The sequence below is a fragment of the Lissotriton vulgaris genome, chromosome 11 (assembly GCF_964263255.1).
Source record: "Lissotriton vulgaris chromosome 11, aLisVul1.2, whole genome shotgun sequence".
Lineage (NCBI taxonomy): Eukaryota > Metazoa > Chordata > Amphibia > Caudata > Salamandridae > Lissotriton > Lissotriton vulgaris.
The window spans coordinates 875,526,298-875,551,198 of NC_141699.1; the positions used below are offsets into that span (position 1 = coordinate 875,526,298).

The window sequence follows — 24,901 nt, forward strand, 5'->3', positions numbered from 1 at the left end:
TTTCAATACGGGGACCGCTCGGTGCCCGAGATGTAGTTTGGAGGGAGCTGACTTCCAGCATATGATGTGGAGATGTACGAGCTTGGGAACGTATTGGAAAGATGTGCTGGAACTACTGTGTAATATAACTGATCATAGGATAGACCTTGACCTGGGCACTTGTTTGCTGCACTGGTTCCCACATACAGCTAAAACGAAAGTGACAAGTACATGTTCGAGGCATATGGGCTGCAGATGGTACATTATGAATAGATCGCCATCTGGTGTTGGGCTCGGATGATTGCACTTGTTTTTCTCTTGGAGAGTCTTTTGTAGCTTGGTGACTCCTCCTTTGGTTGCTAGTGCGCATGGGCATCGGCTCCATCCTTAGATTGTTTTTTTCCGCCATCGGGTTCGGATGAGGATTGAAGCGCTCCAGATCGACTTCGGAAAGAAGTGACCTTTCGGCGCGTATTCCCTTTCCAATTCGACGGTATTGTTATCAAACGCGATTTCATTTCCATTCCGACGCGTTTCGATTCCAACATCAAAGATAAACTTTGATCTACGTCGACGAACAGGAGGCCTTTCTCAACGTGGTCAAGCCCGGAGTCCATGGAAAGGACTCCATTTAAGAAATGTCCAACGTGTGGTGCTAAGTTCCCACACAAGGACCTACACGAGGTGTGCAACCTCTGCCTGTCGCCTGAACACGAATCCAAGGACTGCGAAGCCTGCGCAGCATTTTCTTCCAAGTCGACGATTAGAAACCGTCGAGCTCGAAGACACGAGGTTTCCAGAATGCAGTCGGAGGCGATCCCGGAGCTGTTCGAAGACCAGAACCTCGAAGAAGAAGAGGATCATGAAGAACAGTCGGGGTCGGAAGGGGACGAGTTGGAGGTCGAAGAATTCGACGTTCAACAAACCGTGAGTGACGACGTCCCCTTACCAAAAAAACGATCCCCTTCCGCGGTAACTACCCCGCCTTCGAGCCCGGTCAAACCGCAGAAAAAAGTTTCCGACGCCCCGCCTTCGGGCCCGGCAACGAAACTGAAACCGAAACTCTCGGCCTCCCACCATGTCGGATCTGAGAAACGGTCGACATCGACTTCCACACCGAAGCTTCATGCAAAGGAAAGCTCGGGATCGAAACATTCCATGTAGAAACCGAAACATGCTTCGACGTCGAAGACTCACTCGGCACCGAATAAATCGGACTCGAGCAAATCCTCGGTGCCGAAGACACAGAACATTGACGATCGGAAGCAAAGGCACCTTTCGGAACCAAAAGCTTCGGTACCGACACAGGAGCAACAAACAGATCCGAAACAAAAGATTTTGTTTATCGATCCACAAACTGGCAAAGTGGTGACAAAGAAGAGGAAGAATGAACAGCTAGAGGACAAAGCTCTTCCTTCTAAGAAGAGAACAATGGGGACAAATACAACTCCTCCTACTTCTCCTCGACCTAGAGTCACACCCTCTTCTCCTATTCCTCACACTATGCCAACTATTCCTCTACCTTCTACACCAAGACCATCTACACCTCACACAGATGTAGACAGTGACAGAGAGGAGGGGGAACCCCATGGGGACGATGAATCTATCCCAGATGAGGAAGACCCATGGAAGCATTATGACGCAGGGTCAGATGAGGACAACGACCCACAGTTATATCCCTCAAAACCTTCACCACCTGATGATAACACAGGTTTTGTACAGCTCATTAATAGGGCAGCAAAATATCATAAGGTAGACCTACATACAGAACCTCAAGTAGAGGATTTCCTATTAGAGACACTACCTACTGCACAAAGAACATCAGGTACTCTACCTATGCTGAAGGGTCTTCTCAGTCACACAACAGACATATTTAAAGACCCAGTGAGGGCTAGGGTGTTAAACCCAAGAATTGATCAAAAATATAAGGCAGCTCCAAAGGACCCAATATTTATCAAGGGTCAGGTACCTCTGGACTCGCTTGTGGGTTCCAACGCTCGCAAAAGAGCAAACTCATTATCTACGGGAGAAGCCCCTCCACCTGATAAAGAGTCAAAATTAATAGATGCATCAGGAAAAAGAGTAGCATCACAAGCGGCAAACACCTGGCGCATAGCCAATACACAAGCGCTACTTGCACGCTATGATAGGGCGCATTATGATGAGTTAGAAAAGCTCATCACACATCTTCCTAAGGAACATCAGAAAAGGGCAGATCAGCTTATACAGGAAGGAAAGATAATAACTAACACTTACATTAAATGCGCCCTGGACGCAGCAGACACTGCAGCAAGATCCATCAACACCAGTATCATGATAAGAAGACATGCATGGCTTAGAGTCTCAGGGTTCAAACAAGAAGAACAAACATCTTTATTGAACCAACCTTTTGATCAGAAGACACTTTTCGGCTCAGGCACAGATGAGACTTTAGAAAAGATGAAAAAGGACACAGAAACGGCTAAGTCAATGAGAGCATTACAACAGCCAACACAAAGGGGTTCCTTTCGTAGATCCACCTATAGAGGGGGCTCAAAAAGTACAGGAACAAGTCAGCAATCTACCTCTTTTACACCAACATCACCCAGAGGTTATTCAAGAGGCAGTTACAGAGGTAACAACAACAAGGGTAGAGGTCGCGGAAATAATAACAACCGCAACTCCCCAACCCCAAAACAGTGACTTAATACAACTCCCCCAGACCACATAACACCGGTCGGGGGACGTCTATCACAGTTCCTACCTGTCTGGGAAAACATCACATCAGACAAGTGGGTGAGACAAATTATCCAACATGGTTATTGCCTAGAACTCACAGCTACCCCACCAAACATCCCCCCCAAACAGCGTCCAATGAGTCAAGACCATCTGACATTGTTAAAAAAAGAAGTACTATCACTGCTACAAAAGCATGCCATAGAGAAGGTTCCAAAACATCAACAAGGGACAGGAGTATACTCTCTATACTTCCTAATCCCCAAAAAAGACGGGTCTCTAAGACCAATCTTAGACCTCAGACCTCTCATTGCATACATAAATTATGAACATTTCCACATGGTCACGCTCCAACAAGTACTTCCTTTACTGAAGAAAGGGGACTTTCTTTCTACACTGGATCTAAAAGACGCTTACTTTCACATCCCAATTCACAAAGCCCACAGGAAATACCTAAGGTTTGTAGTGGAAGGACAACATTATCAGTTCAAGGTCCTTCCGTTTGGGGTCACAACGGCACCAAGAGTGTTCACAAAATGCCTAGCAGTGGTTGCAGCACACCTAAGAAGACAACAAATACATGTCTTCCCTTACTTGGACGACTGGTTAATAAAGGCCAAGTCACAAGAAGAATGCCTTCACAACACACAGAAGACCATTCAATTACTGCACCACCTAGGGTTTACAGTGAACTACAAGAAATCCCACCTACAACCAAACAAGATTCAACAGTACCTGGGGCCTACTATAGACACAGAAAGAGCCAAAGCATACCCCAATCCAATCAGGATACAAACAATGATCACGTTGATACAAAGATTTCAACCACAACACTCACTACCAGCACAAGTGTTTATGCAGCTGTTAGGCATGATGTCCTCCTGCATACTACTAATACCACATGCCAGACTACAGATGCGTCCACTACAGGAGTGTCTAGCGACACAGTGGAATCAGGCTCAAGGTCAGATTACAGATCTGGTGTTGGTAGACGACCGTACGCATCGCTCTCTGAAGTGGTGGAACAAAGCAAACATTGCCAAGGGACGGTCGTTCCTAGAACCGATTCCACAACTGATACTGACAGCAGACGCATCGCTCTCCGGATGGGGAGCGCATATGGACAAATACACAGTGCAGGGGAAATGAAGTGTGCAGCAAAAGAAACTGCACATCAACTACTTGGAACTACTGGCAGTATTTCTAGCATTGAAAGCTTTCCAAATGCAAATAACCAACAAGGCAGTCCTGATCAGAACAGACAACATGACTGCAATGTATTACATTCAAAAACAGGGGGGGACACACTCTCTCCAACTATCCAGACTAGCACAGGACATTTGGAGATGGGCCATTCCTCAAAAGATCTATCTGTTAGCAGAACACCTACCAGGAGTTCAAAATCAGATAGCAGACATCCTAAGCAGAGAGTCAGAACAAGTACACGAATGGGAGCTGCACGACCAGATACTGCAGCCATTCTTCCAAAGATGGGGGCAACCAGAGATAGATCTGTTTGCCAATCATCAGAACGCAAAATGCCAAAACTTCGCATCCAGGTACCCACACCACCGGTCCCAGGGCAATGCACTAAGGATAAATTGGTCCAACAAATTTGCTTACGCTTTTCCCCCTCTCCCACTAATTCCATTAGTGGTTCGGAAACTGCAACAGCACTCAATGACAATGATACTAGTAACACCCACGTGGGCAAGACAGCCGTGGTTCACCACGCTACTGCAACTTTCAATAGGTGCCACATCAAAAGCTAAGATTATTACCCATGCACCTTACACAGAACCATGGAGAAATAATGCACCCAGATCCCAAACAATTGAACCTAGCGATCTGGCTCCTGAGGTCATAGAGTTTGGATATTTAGATTTACCTCCAGAATGTATGGAAATCATTAAACAAGCAAGACGTCCTACCACCAGAGCATGCTATGCAGCAAAATGGAAAAGGTTTGCTGTACACTGTAACAGTAATCACATCAACCCTTTGGACGCATCCACTAAACAGATTATTTGCTATTTACTACACTTACAGCAATGTAACTTAGCATATACCTCTATCAGAGTTCATCTTGCAGCTATAGCGGCGTACCTACAAAGCAGACAACATCTTTACCTGTTTAAAGTACCAGCAATTAAATCCTTCATGGAAGGACTCAAAAGAGTCATTCCACCAAGACTACCACCTTCCCCAGTCTGGAATCTCAACATAGTACTTACCAGACTAATGGGACCACCCTTTGAACCTATGCATAGGTGTGAAATACAATTCCTCACATGGAAGGTGGCCTTCTTCATAGCTATCACTTCACTCAGAAGAGTAAGTGAGTTGCAAGCGTTTACAATTCAAGAACCATTCATGCAGTTACACCAAAACAAAGTGGTTCTTAGAACAAACCCAAAATTCTTCCCTAAAGTAATTTCAGCATTCCACATCAATCAGTCAGTGGAACTAACGGTCTTCTTTTCAAAACCACATACAGTAGCGGAAAGGGCCCTACATACATTGGATGTCAGAAGGGCAATATTGTATTATATAGAAAGAACACAAACTTTCAGAAAGACAAAACAGCTATTTGTAGCGTTTTCTCCTACACATAAGGGCAATCCCATCTCTAAAGCAGACATTGCAAGATGGATTGTAAAATGTATACAAATATGCTACTTAAAAGCAAAGAGGACATTAACTGTTCCTCCTAGAGCTCACTCTACACGTAAACTAGGAGCATCTATGGCTTTCTTGGGAAACATTCCATTAGATGACATATGCAAAGCAGCTACCTGGGTTACACCGCATACCTTCACAAAGCACTATTGTGTAGATGTGCACACAAGACAACAAGCTAGAGTGGGACAAGCTGTATTAAAGACTTTATTTCAGACTGTTGCAACAGACACGGGCGACCACCGCTAGGGAGAGAACTGCTGTATAGTCTATTCATAATGTACCATCTGCAGCCCATATGCCTCGAACGGAATATGCTACTTACCAGTATGCATCTGTTCTTGACACAGAGGGCTGCAGAGTGGTACATGCCCTCCCAGCCTCCCTGGAAACCTGTGTCTGTTCCAACAATATCTTATTTAGATACACTTACATGGGCATTTCTATCTGTATTCTATCATACTACTCCATCTAACCCTACTATGGCAAAACAATCTAAGGATGGAGCCGATGCCCATGCGCACTAGCAACCAAAGGAGGAGTCACCAAGCTACAAAAGACTCTCCAAAAGAAAAACAAGTGCAATCATCCGAGCCCAACACCAGATGGCGATCTATTCATAATGTACCACTCTGCAGCCCTCTAAGCCAAGAACAGATGCATACTGGTAAGTAGCATATTCCTTATAGACCTGGGCCTCGTATTAGCCAAGAGGGAAATCACAAGGCATTGGAAGTCAGCGAGGGGGCCAGGGGTAGGGAGATGGCGGGTGTAATTGCTCAAGTGGGCGCAGAGTGAAGGTACACTTAGGCTGCAACAGGCCCTAGGTACTAATAATGACAAGGCACAGGAGGCTGCTAGGGCATAGGAGGCCTTAGTTGCAATATTGCAGGCTCCAGAATCTGATTCAGAGGAGGGTTCGGACTTGGAGGACCGACGGGATCCGACTGACACTTTGGTACAAGGAGCATGACTCAGGGTACGATGAGTGGGACAAATGTTGATCTTTAACAAGTGCATTTAAGCCCTGCACTGTACTACTGTTGTTCAAAATTACAATTGTATTGGATTCTGATACACCCTAATTGTTAATAGACCATGTTCTTGGAGCACACCGGTGTCGGGGGAGGGATGTGGGCGAGGAACACAGTGGAAAGTAGCTTGTGATATATTATGCTGTCATGTCTCTATTTGATGTTCTATTGCTGCTCACTGGCGTTGGTTGGTTGAAAATCAATTAAAAAAAAATTTAAAAATAAAAAAATGCATCCTTCAGGTCCAACCATGTCATCCAATCCCCTTTTCTTAACAGATCTCTCAACATGGATATGCCCTCCATTTTAAAATGGTTGTAACACATCCAGTCGTTGAGCTCCCTCAAATTTATAAGCGCTCTCATACGTTTGTCCTTTTTTTCCACCAGAAAAATATTGCTTATGAAACACCCTGGTACATCCCCTTTTCCCTCTAATGCTTTTACTTCCTGAGACACTAACTCCTTCAGGTCCTTCACAAACCTCAGCATTCTCGGACACTTCTCCTGTACTGGAACACCCAAGAAATCTGTGATATCCCTCTACTTGTGTTCTTTATTTCCACCATAAAACAAACTGGGCTAGTTTGCCGCCCAATTTAACAAGGGTCGAAATAGGGTATTTGCAACGTCTTACCTGAAGAACCTCTTCTTCTACTTTCTGAATGCATCCCACGGGATCTCGATCTCTGTTTTTGTGGGAAAAACCACCTTGATCAGATCTGGAGTTGAATCTGTATCCATAACTGTAGAGAATGAATCCTCTCGTAAAAGAACCTTGACTGAGTCCCTGTCCCCGGCTGGAGAATCGACCCTGCATCCTCCCGGCCGTACCAAAAACCTTCCTGATATATCTTTTTGTGCTTTTTGTAAAGATTTAAAGGTACCCACATACCTTGACATGTCCCTAACAAACTCCTCTCCAAAGAGCATTCCTTCGCTCCGTTCACCAAACTCTTTACTGGCCAACCCCGCTAACTTCTCAAAATATATTTCATACTGGATTCAAAGGGAAGTACCTAAGGAGGTGAGGACGCGGCTGAGATCGGAGTGTCCGAGGCCGAGCTCAGAAAATTAGGTAGCTTATACGCCTGAGCTCCATCCGAAGATGGTGAGTTTTCTAAATAAGTCAGGCCCCGACCCAAGGAGAAGTTTGGATAAGGGCCTAAAGAGATGTTGAGACAGGTTGCTTAACATGCTTGGACCTCTCACTAAGGTGTTCGATATGTGTGAAGAGGCACATACGAGAAACTCAGGAGTGGATGTGGAAGAGATGCGCCAATGGCTGCAGAGGGCTATCTGTCTTTTAGGTAATACTAATGCTGCTTTGTGCTTTGAGCGGTTTTAGCAACGGTACTATCAGTGCTTCCCTCATTGATCCGGGCAGACCCCCCAACCTGTGAGCCTCCTCATACACCACCAGTAGTCTGGGTGCCAAGCTATCAACATACTTCTGGTAAAATTCTATCGGCAGGTCATCCACCCCGGGCGTTTTATTCCTCGCCATATGTTTAATGGCCGCCCTAATCTCGGCCAGCGTGATAGGTCCACCTAAGTCTTTTGCTTCGTCATCGTCAAGTACCGGAAGCTGCATCGACTCCAGATATTCCGTGATTTCGCACGCCTCCACTCCTAACTGACTCTCGTACAACTCAGCATAGTAGGCCCGAAAGCACTCCAGCACCGCCGTTTGGGAATAGACCATCTCCCCCAGGTCATTTTTGATGCTCAAGACCGGGCAGCCTCTGAGTTCAGGATTAGCGAGCCTAGCCAGTAGCGTTCCCACCTTATCCCTTTCAGCATGCGCTCTAATGGCATATTGTCTGTAGTCATAGCTCCGTAACCGTTCCGTTTCGGTGGCCACCACCTCCTTGGCCTCCAGTAACCGGGCCTGCAAGTCCGGTTGGTCCAGCCTACGCCGCTCCAGATCCCTCAATTTCTCCTCCGCACTGGCAAGCGCATTCAACACCGACATTCGAGCATTCGAAAACCTACCCAAGCATACTCCTCTCACCACCACTTTCATCGCGTCCCATTCAGTGGACCTACACTTAGCTGTCCCCTCATTCTCACTAAAATACTGATCTACGCCCCGCTGGACTGCGTCACTGAACACCGAGTCCTCCAGGGTGTCGGGCCGGAGCCGCCATGTTGGAATCGTGGAACGCGCCCGCTGCCATTGGACATGCACCAGCAGAGGATTATGGTCCGAGATGGTCCTGGCCAGATACTCCGTATGGGAGACCAAAGGGGCGAGGGACCCGCTGCACAGTACCGAGTCAATCCTAACATGTAGAGCGTGGAGTGCCGAGAAAAAGGAGTAGTCCCTACCACCCCTGTGTTGTTCCCGCCACACATCCAACAGTCCCCATCTTTCCTGCCAATCCTTCCTGTGTGCGGCTAACTTGCGTACAGGGGAATCAACGAGTGGGGGATGAGATCTATCTAAGGCCACATCTGTGATCGAATTGAAATCCCCCCCCCAGTATCACAGGTCCCGCTAGGAAAGAAGCCAAGGAGCCGGATAAACCATCAAAGAAGCGGGCCTGATCAACATTTGGAGCATATACACAGCTGAGAACCACATCCCGACCATACAACCTCCCCTCCACCGCCACATATCTGCCCTCAGGATCCACCAATTGATTCAGCACCTGGAACGGTATCCCCGCTCTCACCCATATCAGTACCCCTCTAGCAAACGCGGAGTAAGTGGTGCCAAAGACCTGACCCCGCCATCTCTTCTGTAGTGCGGTGCATTCCTGTTTCGTTAAATGAGTCTCCTGCAACATGGCAACCTGAACCCCCCGCCTCACCAAATAAGCATGCACTTTGTGGCGTTTGACCATAGTTCGCAGTCCTCGGACATTCCACGTTAGGCATTTCAAGTTAGGTAACGTCCCCATACCAACATAGAGCGATCCAGTTCAAGTACAGCCAGTCAATACCCACACCATAGCAGTTGCCCCCCCCGAAACAAACCACAGAAAAAACTCCCCAAACCCCACTCCCCAGGACAGAGCCCACAAACCCGCTGTCAGCCCGATCCAAACCTCAAACCAAACACACATCCGACTAACCTGTGGTCGCCACCACAGAAGGCCTTAAGGGCCCTGAGGGGGTGAGTTCTCGCCGACCCCGGGCAGGCGGAGCCCGCACCCCGCGCCGTCCATCCCGCAATGCCGATACGGCACCCTACCTGGCGACCCATCTAGTGCCAACAGGATACCACCCTACCAGAAACAGTGTCCCAAGTCCCATAGAAGAATCAGCCATGAAAAATCTCATCAGACGTCTGGGGGGTGACCACCAGCCCCTTCAAGCTCTCCGCCTCCGAAAGTTCCTCTCCAGTCCTGCCACCGTCTTCGCCAGAGTCCGTCGCCGCCAAGTCACTCTCCTGCTGTGATCTCGTGATGGCCGCCGTCGCTGCCAGCGCCTCTCTTTTGTCCGGAGCCATTTGGGCCTCCCGTTTCTCTCGCTGAAGCTTAGTGCGGGAGCGAATCCTTTGAGACTTCCGGACCTGAGGCGGTTTAGGCTTCTCTCGCCGACTTTTGCTATTCCTGTCCGTGCCAGCTCGATATGATTCCAACCACAGCCACGCTTCATCCGGATTTTGAAAAAAGTGAGTGGTCCCATCCAGGATTATCCGCAGCTTGGCCGGGAAGAGCAAGGAGTACTGGATGCCTTCCTCCCTCAGCTCCTTTTTCACCGCCAGAAAGGATGCCCTATTCTTCTGGACCGCCTGAGTGTAGTCCGGGAAGATCGTGACTCTGCTGTTTTCCACCTCATACGGACCCGAGGCCCGAGCTTTCTGGATTAGGAGGTCCCGGTCCTTATAATGAAGGAGCTTCACCACCATCGGTCTGGGGGGGCGGCCAAGCGCTGGTGGGCGAGCCGGCACCCTGTGTGCTCGCTCCAATGTAAAGAAGGAAGTGAGTCCCTCCGGTGCCACCACTGTCCGGAACCAATCCTCCATATAGGCCACCGCATCCTCCCCTTCAATTCTTTCCGGCAGGCCTACGACCCGCACGTTGTTCCGTCTGTTGCGGCTTTCGGCATCCTCGGCTCGTCGCTCCAGCATGTCTAGCCGGGTCAGGATGTCCGTTATCTTATGTTCCGCGGTCACCACCGCCGGTTTCAGGTCCAATAGCAGCTGCTCATGGTCCTTAACCTTATCCGCCATCTTGGCATGATCCGCTCTTAGGAGCCCCAGCCCCGTAGCGACCTGCGCAATGTCCTGCTGCAATGCCTCCTTGGTCGAGGTGATGGCATCCAGAATAGCATCCAGGCGCCGATTCAGTCTCTGCTCTTGGTCCATCATCGGCGGGGAGGCCTCGCCAACCTGGGATAGTGTGGCCGAGTCCTCCCGGCCCTGCTCCGTGATGGCCGCTCCACCCGCAGCCGCCATCTTAGATGTCTCCGTCGCCTCTACACGGGCATGCCCGGACCTCACCAGGTCCCGATAACCTCTGCCCAGGTGGACGTGCGCATCAGCATCAGCAACGATCGTGATAGAGTGCCTCCGCAGTGCCCGCAACTCTAAGGATCGAAAAGGTCTAGCGCCATCCGCCCCACTGTCGCCAGATCCGGGGGGAGGGGGAGTGGGGAGAAGTAGAGACGAGTGCTCGCCCCCAGTACCCCGATCCAATGTTGGTCACCAAACTCCCCGCTCCTCAGGTCCGCGCCAGCAGTTCCTGCGACTCCGGTCTCGCATAGGCGGGCCACCCCGCAAGCCGATGCCAATTCGACTCAGTTTCGGTTCAGAGTCCATCGACCCTTGCCGTCGCCATTTTCTTCACACTCCGGGCAACACCTCGGACGTCGTCTTACTAGGTCTCCGTGGGACTAGCGGACCCCAAGGTGCACTCCGCCGCTCTCTAGTGGTTCCCCAACTCTTCGTAGGCCAGTCGCGCCGACCAGGGGTCGCCCCAGGTGCGATTTTCAGGAGAAATAGCTGGACCCTGCGCGGAGCTGCAAGCTCACGCCGCCATCCCGATCGGCGTCCAAGCCACGCCCCTCCCCGATCCCCTCTAATGCCCAATATCAGCCCTTTTCTCCCCCTTACATCGCACTGGCCACCGGTCAAGGGGCAGTGACCGTGCACGATCCCCTGGGTGAGGCTCCAGAGGGGCAGCGAAGCAGGGAACGACCTCTTCTGGAGGCGGCGGACACTGACTGAGTCGCCTGACATGGCGGCCGAGGCGGAGCAGTGAGGAGCTCCGTAGCAGCATCCGGCAAGTCCCGGGGTCGGATCGGAGCCGACATCACCCCTCACAACGGCCCCCCGAGACGCGACACACCGGCAAACTGAGGGTGGCACTGCAGAGAGGCGAGGGCAGAGGACTCCTGCTCCAGGCCGGCGGAGAGACTCGTGGCCGGAGTGGGGTCGCTAAAATCAAGGCCCTGGTTTCGGGCCTACCCGGAGGGTGAGACCTGTGTCCGCGCCGCGGACGGACCCGGCCGTGGAGGCGGACCGGGCCCCGGGGTGTCCTGGACCGGAGCCCCGGGCAGGTAGCACCGATCCGCGGAGGAGCAGCGGCCGCCGTCGCGGCCCCCCGAAGCAGACACTGACAGCTGGGGGCCTGGAGGTGAGGAACTGCCGCCCCGCCATAGCTGGCCTGCACTACGCTGGTGCTGGGGGTTGGGGACGCCGCTGGCCACCAGCAATTAAGGGGAGCCTAACAGGCCACTGCAGATCGGCCCATAGTGGCGAAAATCTACACGGGACACTACCGGTGGCGGCACGCGGGGCCCTGAACCCGGTCTTGGGCCTGCAGCGGAGTGTGACAGAACCAGCGCTGCAGTTGGGCCTGGAGGGGGCGAGGGACCCGGCGTGGAGGCCTGCAACTGCGGGACCGCCTTCCACGACTCCAGGGGTGGGCAGCCCGGCCTTAGTGTGGCACCAGAGGGACAAGTGGCGTGGTCCAGAGGGTCGGGCCTGGAGCAGACGGCAGCAGCCACGAGTAACGCAGTGCTCCCCCCCGGGAGGAACAAGGCATGCAGTGGGGACAGTAACACCGGCGGAGCACATCGGAACCTCACGCCCCTGAGGACCCAGGAGGGAGGTCATGGAGGTGGCGGAGAAGCGGATTACGTCTGGACCTGAGTTGGACCCCGAAGCACCGAGGTAGGAGGGGGCACCACACCGGCAGACGAGAAGGAGGTGAGGAGCTAAGGGGAGCGACAGCAGACGCTCGGGGAGCGTAATCGAGCTCCTGGCGGGAGGCCGAGTCAGCCACAGGGACAAGGGCGATCAGGAGCGCCGAGGCCAGGGTGCCTTGCACACCTACCTAGCGGAGAACTGCCACAGGCTGGGGTACGGTAGGGAGTTGGAGAGGCCGCCTGCGTACCTAGTTCCTAGACACCACAGCGGGGTGCTTAAGTCTTGGCAGAGACATATCCCTGACCCACCCCCAAGCACCATACGAGGACGCAAGATTTGGGAACGCCATGGCCAACGCTAGTAGGAAAGGCAACCGGACTATCACAGACATGCTCAGCAAAACTGCCACAAAGGGGGGGAAAACCCCGACGGCCGCCTCTCCCACGGTGCACTCAACGGCCCCGCAGCTAGATGAAGGGGAAGCACCCATAACCAGGTCTGTCCTAGAATCTCTCTTTAACACTCTCCGGGATGACTTCCAGACGTTGAAACTGGATCTTGCAGGGGAACAAAAGGAACTCCGCCGCGATATTGACGGCCTAGGCGAGAGAGTGGCAGCTGTGGAAGACACTAACCAGGCCAGAGACGAGGAGGTGCATCACCTACAGCAGGAAGTACTTTGCGTACTGGAGCAACAGGTAGATCTGCAAGCCCACGCGGAAGACCTAGAGAACCGTTCCCGTAGGAACAACATCCGCGTTCGGAATGTACCGCTGAAAGCAGAAGGGAACAGCGTGACCAGCTACCTACAGGACCTCTTTAGGGACATTTTAGGGGAACCTGCAGACTTTGCAATTCGAATCGACCGTGCGCACAGAGTGGGCTTGGCGAGACGTGTGCCGGCCCCACCGCAGGATGTCTTGGCATACCTTCCGGACTTCCCTCTGAAGGAGCGCATTCTACAGATGGCCCGGCAGAAACAACCACTGCAGTTTCACGGTGACTCATTCGCCCTATTCCAGGGCTTGTCAGCAATCACGCTGCAGAAGCGGAGATTATTCAAAGTGGTCACGAAGTTTCTTCAGGACAAGAAGGTCCCGTATTCATGGGGCCATCCATTCCGCATTATCTTTAAATGGCAGGGGAAGCTGCATCATCTCCGCTCTCTTAGCGACACCTGTTCCCTGCTGCAGCTCGAGCTCCCGGAAGAAGCAGAATCCAGAGAGGCTTCACCTCATGGCTCCCAAGAAGGCCCCACACAATGCTCTCACGATGGATGGCCCAAAGTCCGAAGAAGACGACGCTCGAGGGGGCGCATCAGGCCAGACCCAGAAACAATTGCACAGGAACGAGCGGCGGCTGTCCAGGAGGTCTTGAAGGACACCTCTGAGCCCTCCTAAATTGCACTTACGGGGGGAGAAGTCACTCTTTCCTTTACTTGATGGGGGGGAGGGGCGGGGAGCCTGAAAGGTTTCCACGGCCACAATTCCCACTACGATGACTTTCTTCGGTCCTGCATTTGTTGTTGACAGGCACGAGACTATGGTATGCAATGGGGAGTTTCACGTTGAGGGGAGGGAGGGGGGAGGAGGGCACGGGGGGGAAGGGCTGGGGTTGGGGGGAAGGTTGGGGACATGTCAGTTGGGGTTAGGGAGGGGACCGGGGAGGGAGGGGGGCCGTCCAGTACAATGCCCCAGTTTTAGCTACCCTTACCGCAATCACGCACACCACTTCGGTCAGACGGAGTTTCAGCGCAGAGAGTCACATCAGTTTAAATGCCAGCCACGACCATTAGGGTATTGACCCTGAATGTACGGGGCCTAAATAACCCGACTAAGCGGCGTGTCATACTATCCCACTTAGACAACACGCGCGCAGATATCTGCCTGCTACAGGAAACCCACCTGCTATCCCGCGATTGCCATCGGCTGCGCTTCCACAAATTCCCAACACAATTCTTCTCATCCAGCACTACCAAGACAGCAGGGGTGGCGATCCTAGTGGCGAAACATTTTAGAGGGGAAGTGTTAGACAAGTGCGCAGAACAGAAGGGGAGGTTGTTGGCATACAGATTCAGGATAGGAGGGCTAGCATTTACGATTGGATCCTTATAGAGCCCTAATGAGCAGCAGGAGCGCTTCCTGAGATCAGCCCTGGTGGACATTGCAACCACACCTGATAGACACATCATCCTGGGTGGGGATTTCAACATGGTCTTTGTCACACTCCTGGACAGATCCGCACAACGTACTCCATAAAAAGGGACGTTTTCCACTAGGTGTAGGGAATAGATGGCGGAGCTGGGTCTCCACGACCTCTGGCGCCACACGCATCCCACGGAAAGGGAGTACTCCTATTACTCCAACGCACCTAAAACATATGCGCGACTGGACCATCTTCTGGCCTCGGAGCCAGTATGCACCTTAGCTACGGAGACGGAGATAGGAGTAAGTAAGTAAAATCTTTATTCGGTTTCAGTTTTACATGAAAAACCATAAAAGCATTTATACATTTCATTTACATGCGTTTTAACAGTACTAATGCATATTCAGTTCATTTAAAATTTATGTCGCTGTTACTTGATCAAGATAATTAAAAATTATTATTTTGGAGATTTAGCCTATGTTTAAAAATACATTTTAGGAAGGTGCTTACAACTTTACATACGTATTCAGAACTTAAAAATTGCAGCCACAACATGGCAGGACGACACTGTCTGAGGCCTAAAGTTCTCAACAGGGGGGTTAGCCAAGCCTGCGGTGTGCGGAGTAATATTTGCAGAACAGTACGGTGTGAATTGTTGATTGTTCGGATAGTTCATCACATGGACAGGCCATTAAACTTTCTTCCCAGCTATTTCTGTTAGGAAATGCTACAACCCTGTGGAAGATGTTCACCCTGAATCTCGCTACTAAGAATCGTTCAAACTGCGAATCAACATAAGTTAAATATGGTTCCATTTCCAGAGTAGTCATGACCGCTAGAGAGTGTTGTACAGATGGTTTCTTAATCTCCACAGTAATACGTAGCTCTTCAAAATGGCTCAGCGCCTTTGCCTTTAGCTCTTTTTTTTGGAATTTCAGCAATCTTTTCAGGGTTATGATAGTTCTCAGCCATTCCTAAGTCAGTGAGGAGATTTTTTACGTATGTTAACCAGTCTATTTTTTCGACACGATCTAGAGTCATACAGTCCGCAACAATATCTTTGGTAAGAGTGTTTTTTGTTGATACCCATATTCGGTGCCAGAGAAGTACGGGTTCAATTTTGGCCAGGTCCTCGATATGTGGCAATCCCAATTCTGCGTGACAGGCAAAGGTGGAAACTCTTTTTGGGACTGCCAATAAGAATCTCGTGAAGGTATTCTCCGCTACTTGGAGGGCATTTTTTTGTTTTAGTGACCCCACAGGCCCGCCCCATAAAGTGCGATGGAATGGCACTTGGCTCTGTAGATCTGAAGTAGTTCAACCGGAGGCTTTTTCCCTAGTTTCTGGGCGAATTTCATAAGAGCAGCAATAGAGCGCAAAAGTTGATGTTTACGCGCTTCTATGGCCGCTCTCCAGTTGAGCTTCTCATCTATCGTAATCCCTAAATAGGGGTATTGGGGGTTGATTCTAACTTTTCATTATTAAGGAAGATGCTTTTTCCATGTTTCCTGACTTGGCCTGCTACCATAACGTATGTTTTCTTTATGTTTATGTGAAGGTCTAGGTCACTCATGAATTTTGCGTAGCTGTTCAGAGATTTTTGTAGCTCACGTGGGGTGCGTGCCAGGATCACCGCGTCATCCGCGTACAAGAGCGCGGGCACCAGTCGATCTTTCACACGGGGCAAGACCAAGCCCCCCCTCAACATCTGTACCTTAAGGCCGTTGGTATAGAGGGAGAAGAGGAAGGGGGCAAGGACACATCCCTGCCTGACGCCGCGCTCTACGGAAAAAGATTCTGACAGTTCGCCCCGTACTCCAAAACGCACCCTGGAGGAGGCGTTGGAGTAGAGTTCTCTGAGAAAGGTCACAAGAACCTTGTCTATTCCCATGTTGATTAGAACCAACCATAATTTTGCGTGGGAGGCGCAGTCGAAAGCTGCGGAAAGGTCGACATATACCATGTATAACTGCTCGCGCTTTGCCGACACATATCTTCCCATCAACAGGGCCAAGTTCTTGTTCCGTTGTTCCAAGGCCCTCTCGGAATACATACTGGATATCCGAGAGGGTCCCGGTATCGTCCGCCCACTCCTGTAAACGCTGGAGAACCACTCTGCCTAGTACTTTCCCCAGTGAGTCCAGGAGGGAGATCGGTCGATAGCAGGTCACCTCCTCTCTATTTCCCTTCTTAAAAATGGGTGCCAGAATTGATTGGGTCCAGGATGTGAGTAGTCCACACTTCATTGTTGCGTCAAACACCCTTTTTATGATGGGGGCCCAAAGATCTAATTTAAATTTGAAAAAGTCAACTGGTACCCGATCCGGACCAGGGGCTTTTCCACTCTTCCTGGCATTCAGTGCAGTTATTACCTCGTGTAATTTGACTGCCAATGGGATTGGAAATGGATTATCCTGATTTGGGCTATTGTTTCTTTCTGTAGGGGCTACTACTGGGGATTTGCCAAAGATTTTTGCAAAATGATTCACCCAGGTTTGTCCCTCAATAGCTACTTCTATGCTTGGCTGATCTTTTATATCCGTCAGGAAAGGTGCTTTTACCACTTTCCAAAATAATTCGCTGTTTTTGTTTAGTGAGCTTTCGTGCAGCTGATCCCATAGTGCTTTTTTTAACTCCTCTTTTCTCACTTTGCACGCCAGCCTATACACTTTTATCAGGTTCCTGACCTCCTCTTGATCTCTTATTGTTTTTGTTAACGCTCTCTTTAGCTTTTTATGGGCAGCTGTGCAGTCGTGGTTAAACCATCCTTTTTTTCTTTCCGTGATCCCTTTCTGCTTCACAGTAAGGCATTTGTTTACTTTTCCTAGGATCACCTTAAAATGGGATAGAACTTCCTCATCGCTTGCCTCAGTATCTAAGCACTTTATTGCTGATTGTGCTGCAGTTACAACCTTGTTTGTCAGCTCATTTGGGTCAATCTTCCCCCACCCAAGGGTATAGCCATTAGTTTTTGTGAGTTGTATATTATTCTGGGCGAGGGTGGACATTAAAGTTTGAGCTGATAGTTGGCCTTGATCCAAAATTAATTCGAAGGCTAAAGCTGAATGATCGCTTAATGTATTAATTTTAACTCTAAAATTCATAGTCCTATTGACAAGGGTCGCTGTGGTGAGGATGTAATCGATAGTTGTTTCACTTCCCCTTCCGAGGTAGGTAGGGTCCAATTTCCCAGATAGAGGGTTTATTTGAATTAATATTACTAGGTCCAAACTGGACATGGTTTCGTTTAAGAAATCTCTCACCACTGAATGACTAAAATGGGTTATTTGCTCTTCTGTTTCATACCCCCTACCACAGATATTGCTATTTAGCCTTTCACAAGGGTGATGGTTAAAGTTGCCTCCCCAAACGATACTCGGGGGTTCTGGCCCTTGTGTTAGTTTCATGCCACTAATCAGTTTCTTGCGGAGAGCCCCCAATATTTTTATTCTCTCGTTTTCCACTAAATTATCATATATGTTAACGAGAAGAATAGTCCTCTTTGTCTTAAATACCAATCTCAAGATCTGGTAATAAGGTTCTAAGCTAAGTGCAGTAACTACCAGGCCTGGTATGGTGTTTGATATGTAGGTTATCAACCCGCCTTTAGCTCTCCCATGGGATCCTGCGATTCCTGCTGAGAAGTAAGTTTTATACCCTGTCAGGTGCATTTCTTTCGTGAGCCAGGTCTCCTGGAGGGCTAAGACTTGACATTCTTTAGCAAACTCTGAAACACTTCCATCCCAAAAAATTTCTCGGAGACCCGCAACATTCCAAAACATTATTTGGATTTTTTCTACTCTCCTGCCAAAGACCTGTCTTTCATTTGTCCTATTTTCCTTGTTTGGCACTAATGTCTCCAAGTCCGGGTTATGTTCCTCATGAATTAAAGTGGGTGTAATACTAGTTTTATTCCCCCTAGTGAGATTTTCCCCCTCCCTCACACATGGTCGGTTGGGTTGAGTCGACTGACTTTGTTCTTCGGTACTACAATATTCAGCTAAAGTGACTGGGATGGTGCCACCCAAAAGGGTAACTTCTTTTGTTATGGTATGGTCTTGAATCGAGGGGAGATTACTATCGAGTCAATCTATTCCTTCTAGACCACACAGTGTTAAAAAGGGATTAAATGTTGGTATATTAAAATCTGGGAATGATGATTGATAATTGTTATTCAAATTGCTCCAGTATGTCTGGGGATAAAGAGATTGCGGAGGTTGGTTGAAAAAATGGTTCTGAGTAGGTTGATAGCCTACTTCTCTCCACTCTGGACGCTGTCTTGTAGTTTGGTGGTGTTTAGGGTTATTTATCAATTCTCGTGGATAGAAGTAGCTAACATAATGTGTGGAAATATTATCTCCTCCTATGGCCTACTACCAGTCTCCTATAGTTCTTACCGCCCTATGATCCTTAAAATTAATAATTATCACGTCTCCCCTTTTATCTTTCGGTCTTGAGTCCACCCAAACAGCACGCCTTACTGACAGGATTTCTCCATTGACATGTGCGGGAAGGGGTCTGTTCAGCTTCAACCAATAAATGGTTTTATTTTTTAGGGCATGATAATTCTCTCTGACCCCTTCTGCTAACTCTGGGACTCCTGTCATAACAATTGTATATGGGGCTGATTCCGGAGGTAGATCAACTATCCTGCGTCTTGGTCTTTTTTAGCGCTGTGTTGACAGCTTGCCCAACTCTCTACTTGGTATGTTATTCGTAGGAGGATTAGGATTAGTTTTTGGTAAAGGTGGATTTGTTTCTACAGGATTCTTCTCTACTATATTTTTCCCCTTTCAGTTACTTTAGCTCCATCTTTTACCTGAGTGTTGTTGGGTGGCTTGGGGTTTTCATTATTGATAGTTTCTTTTGAGGATTTAGCCACTGCTTTTTTCCCTTGCATAGTTCCGGGTTTTAGGGGTGCACCACTGGTAGATGGTTGTTCCAGTGGTAAGACGTTGGGGCCAATAGGATTTTGTGTGGAATGTTTATAAAGTTGTAGCGATAGTTTAGTTATAGCCATGGTATTCTCTTCTATTTGCTTGCCCAACTTGTCTAAATGCGTGCTTATTAATCTTGTTCTCTCCAGAAGAGGAAGCAAGAGTGTCTTCACTATCACCTCTATTCTGGAGAGAAGTTCAGTCTCCATTTCAGGGAGTAATCCTGTTGTGTTATTCATTGTGTGCACCACGCTAGGCTTGGGGGACAATATGGGTGGGGGTATTGTATTCAGAATAGTGTTTGTGTTTTAAGATGAAGGGGAAGGTTGTCTCTTTCTTTTCTTTGGGTGATTATTTATTTGTTCTAAAGGTGGCGGAGAGGAAACAGGTAGTTTAGGGGAACTAGATAGTCTAGATATATTGGGGCTAACTGGGAGGATTTCAGGGGTTGGCATAGGTTCATTGCTGTTTATCTGGTTTGTTCCCTCGCCCACCTCAATTCCTAAGGGGGTGAGAGAATCGATATCGATAGGGGGAATGGTGGAAGTCGGGAATCTGAGACTATAACATTTGGTGAACAAGCTTTCCCAATCAATCCTAGTGAGGAACGCTTACCAGTTAGCAAGTCCATAGATAAGCGTTTTTCAGTGTCAGCAATTTCTTTTTCTAGGACGATCGTTACCCGTTTAAAAAATTGGTCAATTGTCCCTGTTACTGCCCCCTTTGACATATTAACAGTTATGTTCCTGGATTTTCCAGAGTCCGAGGACATAATTGAGCGGAGGTGTATGTTCAAATACGTAAAACAAGGTAAACAAGGAACAATGCACAATCTCTCGTACTTCGTGGTTCAATAGTAGATTTCTGGCAGATGGCAAAGGGAAAAGTTGACTCTTACCGGAGAATAAACGTTGGGGGGGTGGCCCGTCCCGTCCTTGGTCGACCTTGGACGGCCTTAGACGGCCCGCCCTTTGCCCGGGCTTCGCCCTGGGCGCTCCCGCGCAGCGGTACTTTAAATCAGCAATAAAGGAAAGGTAAGGCGAGGGGCGGGGCAGGCAGGGAGAGCGACCCAGGTGTTGCGGGTCTCGACCTCACACAGGGACTCTGCGGGTCAGCTCGCAGCCCTGCGGTTCCCCACACACACGCGAACAACGCAGCGGGACCCGCGCAGCGGGTCCGGCAAGGAGCTGGCTGGAGTCCGGTGATATCCCCGCTCTGACACAGGGGCAGGCTCAGTCCACGAGTTCCAAACAGTATGCAGAAGATCCCAGCGATGATGGGTGCAGCAGGATCTTATTTGCTGAGGCGAGGGCGGGGCAGGCAGGGAGAGCGACCCAGGTGTTGCGGGTCTCGACCTCACGCAGGGACTCCTGGTACTTCGAGTCCCTGCGGGTCAGCTCGCAGCCCTGCGGTTCCCCACACACACGCGAACAACGCAGCGGGACCCGCGCAGCGGGTCCGGCAAGGAGCTGGCTGGAGTCCGGTGATATCCCCGCTCTGACACAGGGGCAGGCTCAGTCCACGAGTTCCAAACAGTATGCAGAAGATCCCAGCAATGTTGGGTGCAGCAGGATCTTATTTGCTGAGGCGGGGGCGGGGCAAGCAGGGAGAGCGACCCAGGTGTTGCGGGTCTCGACCTCACGCAGGGACTCCTGGTACTTCGAGTCCCTGCAGGTCAGCTCGCAGCCCTGCGGTTCCCCACACACACGCGAACAACGCAGCGGGACCCGCTCAGCGGGTCCGGCAAGGAGCTGGCTGGAGTCCAGTGATATCCCCGCTCTGACACAGGGGCAGGCTCAGTCCACGAGTTCCAAACAGTATGCAGAAGATCCCAGCGATGATGGGTGCAGCAGGATCTTATTTGCTGAGGCTAGGGCGGGGCAGGCAGGGAGAGCAACACAGGTGTTGCGGGTCTCGACCTCACGCAGGGACTCCTGGTACTTCCAGTCCCTGCGGGTCAGCTCGCAGCCCTGTGGTTCCCCACACACACGCGAACAACGCAGCGGGACCCGCGCAGCGGGTCCGGCAAGGAGCTGGCTGGAGTCCGGTGATATCCCCGCTCTGACACAGGGGCAGGCTCAGTCCACAAGTTCCAAACAGTATGCAGAAGATCCCAGCGATGATGGGTGCAGCAGGATCTTATTTGCTGAGGCGAGGGCGGGGCAGGCAGGGAGAGCGACCCAGGTGTTGCGGGTCTCGACCTCACGCAGGGACTCCTGGTACTTCGAGTCCCTGCGGGTCAGCTCGCAGCCCTGCGGTTCCCTACACACACGCGAACAACGCAGCGGGACCCGCACAGCGGGTCCGGCAAGGAGCTGGCTGGAATCCGGGGATATCCCCGCTCTGACACAGGGGCAGGCTCAGTCCACGAGTTCCAAACAGTATGCAGAGGAGTAATCGCATTGTCATACCATGCGCCGGTCTCCACCACGCTCAGTCTACCATCGATATCTTGCCCGCCTAGAGTTTGGCGCCTCAGAGACACCTAACTGCACCGAAAGACGGTAGTGAAACACATAACAGACGCTATCCACAACTATCTATCGCACAATGCCAACTCAGACACATCCTTGGCGACACAATGGGCGGCCATGAAGGCGGTCATTAGAGGGGAGTTTTTGGCCCTTTCCTCGGCGGAAAACAGAGAACGGCAAACCAAACAGGACGAGCTCGCCCAGCGATTACGAGAACTAGAACAAATGCACCAGCGTACAGGGGCTCCCAGGATCTGGAAGCAACTTAAAGTAACAAGGAAACTCCTGGCGGCCCTGGATTTGGACCGTGCGGAGTATGCGGCGCTGCGTCTGAAACACACTTACTATACCGGCGGAGACAGATGTGGCCGACTTCTGGCACATAAACTCCGTATAGCATGCCAGCTACAGCTGGTGAAAGAGATCTCCGACTCAGACGGGACGATAGCCACGGAAGATGCCGGTATTGCGGAAACATTCCGCAGATTCTATGCTGATCTTTACGCAGGATACCCCCTGGATGACGCCGCGACCACGGACTACTTAGATTCGGTCACGCTCCCTTCGCTGGAGCCCTCTCAAGCCGAGTACCTCGAAAGAGACATCCGCATCGAGGAAGTGATCTCAGCGATTGCCAGACTTAAACATGGCAAAGCTCCCGGGCCAGATGGCTACACGTCCCTCTTCTACAAGACATTTTGCACGACGCTGGCACCGATTCTCACACGCCTGTTTAACTCATTCTCAACGCCCGGCGCTATCCCACCTGATCTCTTGCGAGCATCCGTCACCGTGATTCCCAAGCCGGGAAAGGACAGGACCAAGTGCGGCTCCTATAGGCCGATCTCGATCCTGAACTTGGATCTCAAACTATACACTGGGATACTGGCGGCACGACTGGCATCCCATTTACCTGGGCTCGTAGAACCAGACCAAGCTGGGTTCATACCTGGGCGGCAGACGGTGGACAATACCAAACGGATCATCCATCTTATTGAAAAAGCCTCCCGAATACCCGGAGAAAGGATGATGCTAGCGGTCGACGCCGAAAAGGCATTCGACCAAGTGCATTGGCCGTACCTGGAGCGGGTCTTCGCGAAAGTAGGCATTGGCGAAAAGTTCAGCTCCTTTGTGTTCAACTGCTATAAATTCCCTACGGCAGTGGTGCGGGTGAACGGATTTAGCTCAAGGAGCTTCACCATCGAGAGGGGAACACGGCAGGGGTGCCCGTTGTCGCCCCTACTCTTTGCCCTATATATGGAGACCTTTTCTCAGCGGATACGGCAGAATCCCCTAATAACGGGGGTGAAGTTTGGCGGCTTCCGCCATGCAGTCAGCCTCTATGCTGACGATGTGATATTGTCCCTAAACGACCAGCGAACGGCCCTTCCGACCTGCATCGCAGAACTAGATACCTTTGCCGTCGTCGCGGGGTTTAGGATGAACATAGATAAATCAGTGGCGCTGGATCTGTCGCTTAGACCACCCACTAGAGCTTACTTACAAGATCTCTTTCCACTACACTGGTCGTCAGACACAGTGCCATATCTCGGAATCCAGCTAGCCAATACACTACCGGCCATGGTGCAGGCCAATTATACCGCGCTAGGGGGAAAGATCCGGGAGGAACTTGGACTCTGGAACCGTGGCACGCTCTCCTGGCTGGGCAGAATTGCTGCGGTTAAGATGACGGTCCTGCCGCAAGTCCTTTACCCATTTAGGGCGCTCCCGCTTCAGACACCGGTGGGAGGGATCCAACAGACACAGGCAGACCTCTCACGCTTCATCTGGCAGGGCCGAAAGCCCAGACTGAAGAGAGCTCTATCCATGATTCCTGATCTGCGCAAATACTTCCAGGCGACGCAATTAGGTGGAGTGGAGCCGGTGGGAATCAGACAAGCACTGGCTCTTCCAGGACCAGGCGGTGGCGGGTCGACCCCTACAGGAAGTACCCTTCCTGCGCAAAGCCCACCGCCCAGCTAACCTGTATGCTTCCTTCGTCACGAGGGTTCCCCTGCGTGTTTGGGACGCCACTAACACCGCGCAGGGGCTCACCACATTTCCCTCGCCGCTTACTCCGCTGGTCGATAACCCGGACTTCACTCCGGGGTCGGAAAGGGGAGCTTTCGCGCACTGGAGGGCGGCGGGATGCCGGACTTTATTACACGTTTACGGACCGGAAGGAGTTATTCCCTTCCCGCTCATCAGGCAGGAGTACTCGCTGCCGGAAACGGACAGACTGCGCTACATGCAGGTCCGACACTGGGCCCTACACCCGCAGGTGCGGGAAACTGCAGACAGGACGCTCTTACCTTACGAAAGGTGGTTATTGACCCGCACCTCTGACGCAAATCTTATATCGGACCTTTACAAGTTGCTGCAGCCTCCCCCCTCACACTTTTACAACCCGGGCAGGGACCGCTGGGAACGGGAACTGGGCCGAACACTCAGTCACAAAGAATGGGACCAGATTTCGCACAGAGCCCGCCACTCCGCATACTACACAGGACTAACAGAGACAATGACTAAGGTATCTACATACTGGTACTATACGCCAGAACGACTGCATTAAATGGACCGCAAGCGAGAGAACGTCTGCTGGAGGGGTTGCGGGCGGGTGGGCACACTATCACATATACTATTATTATTATTATTAATATTATTATTATTATTATGTTTCTTATATAGCGCCAGAATCGACCCCCGAAGGGGTATCTCCGCGCTTGCCTTGGGAACTGCCCGCTCCTGCATTCTTACTGGGGGGAGGTGCTAGATGAGATTGACACTCAATTCAACACCGAACTGCCGCGCTTCGTGCGTACATTCTTTTGGGTCT

General features: G+C 50.7%; 1 protein-coding gene across 1 annotated transcript in view; it reads left to right on the forward strand.

Annotated features, from left to right (window-relative positions):
- Positions 1–24,901, forward strand: part of SNED1 (sushi, nidogen and EGF like domains 1) — a 2,960,801-nt gene that overhangs the window by 760,314 nt on the left and 2,175,586 nt on the right. The window lies entirely within an intron of this gene.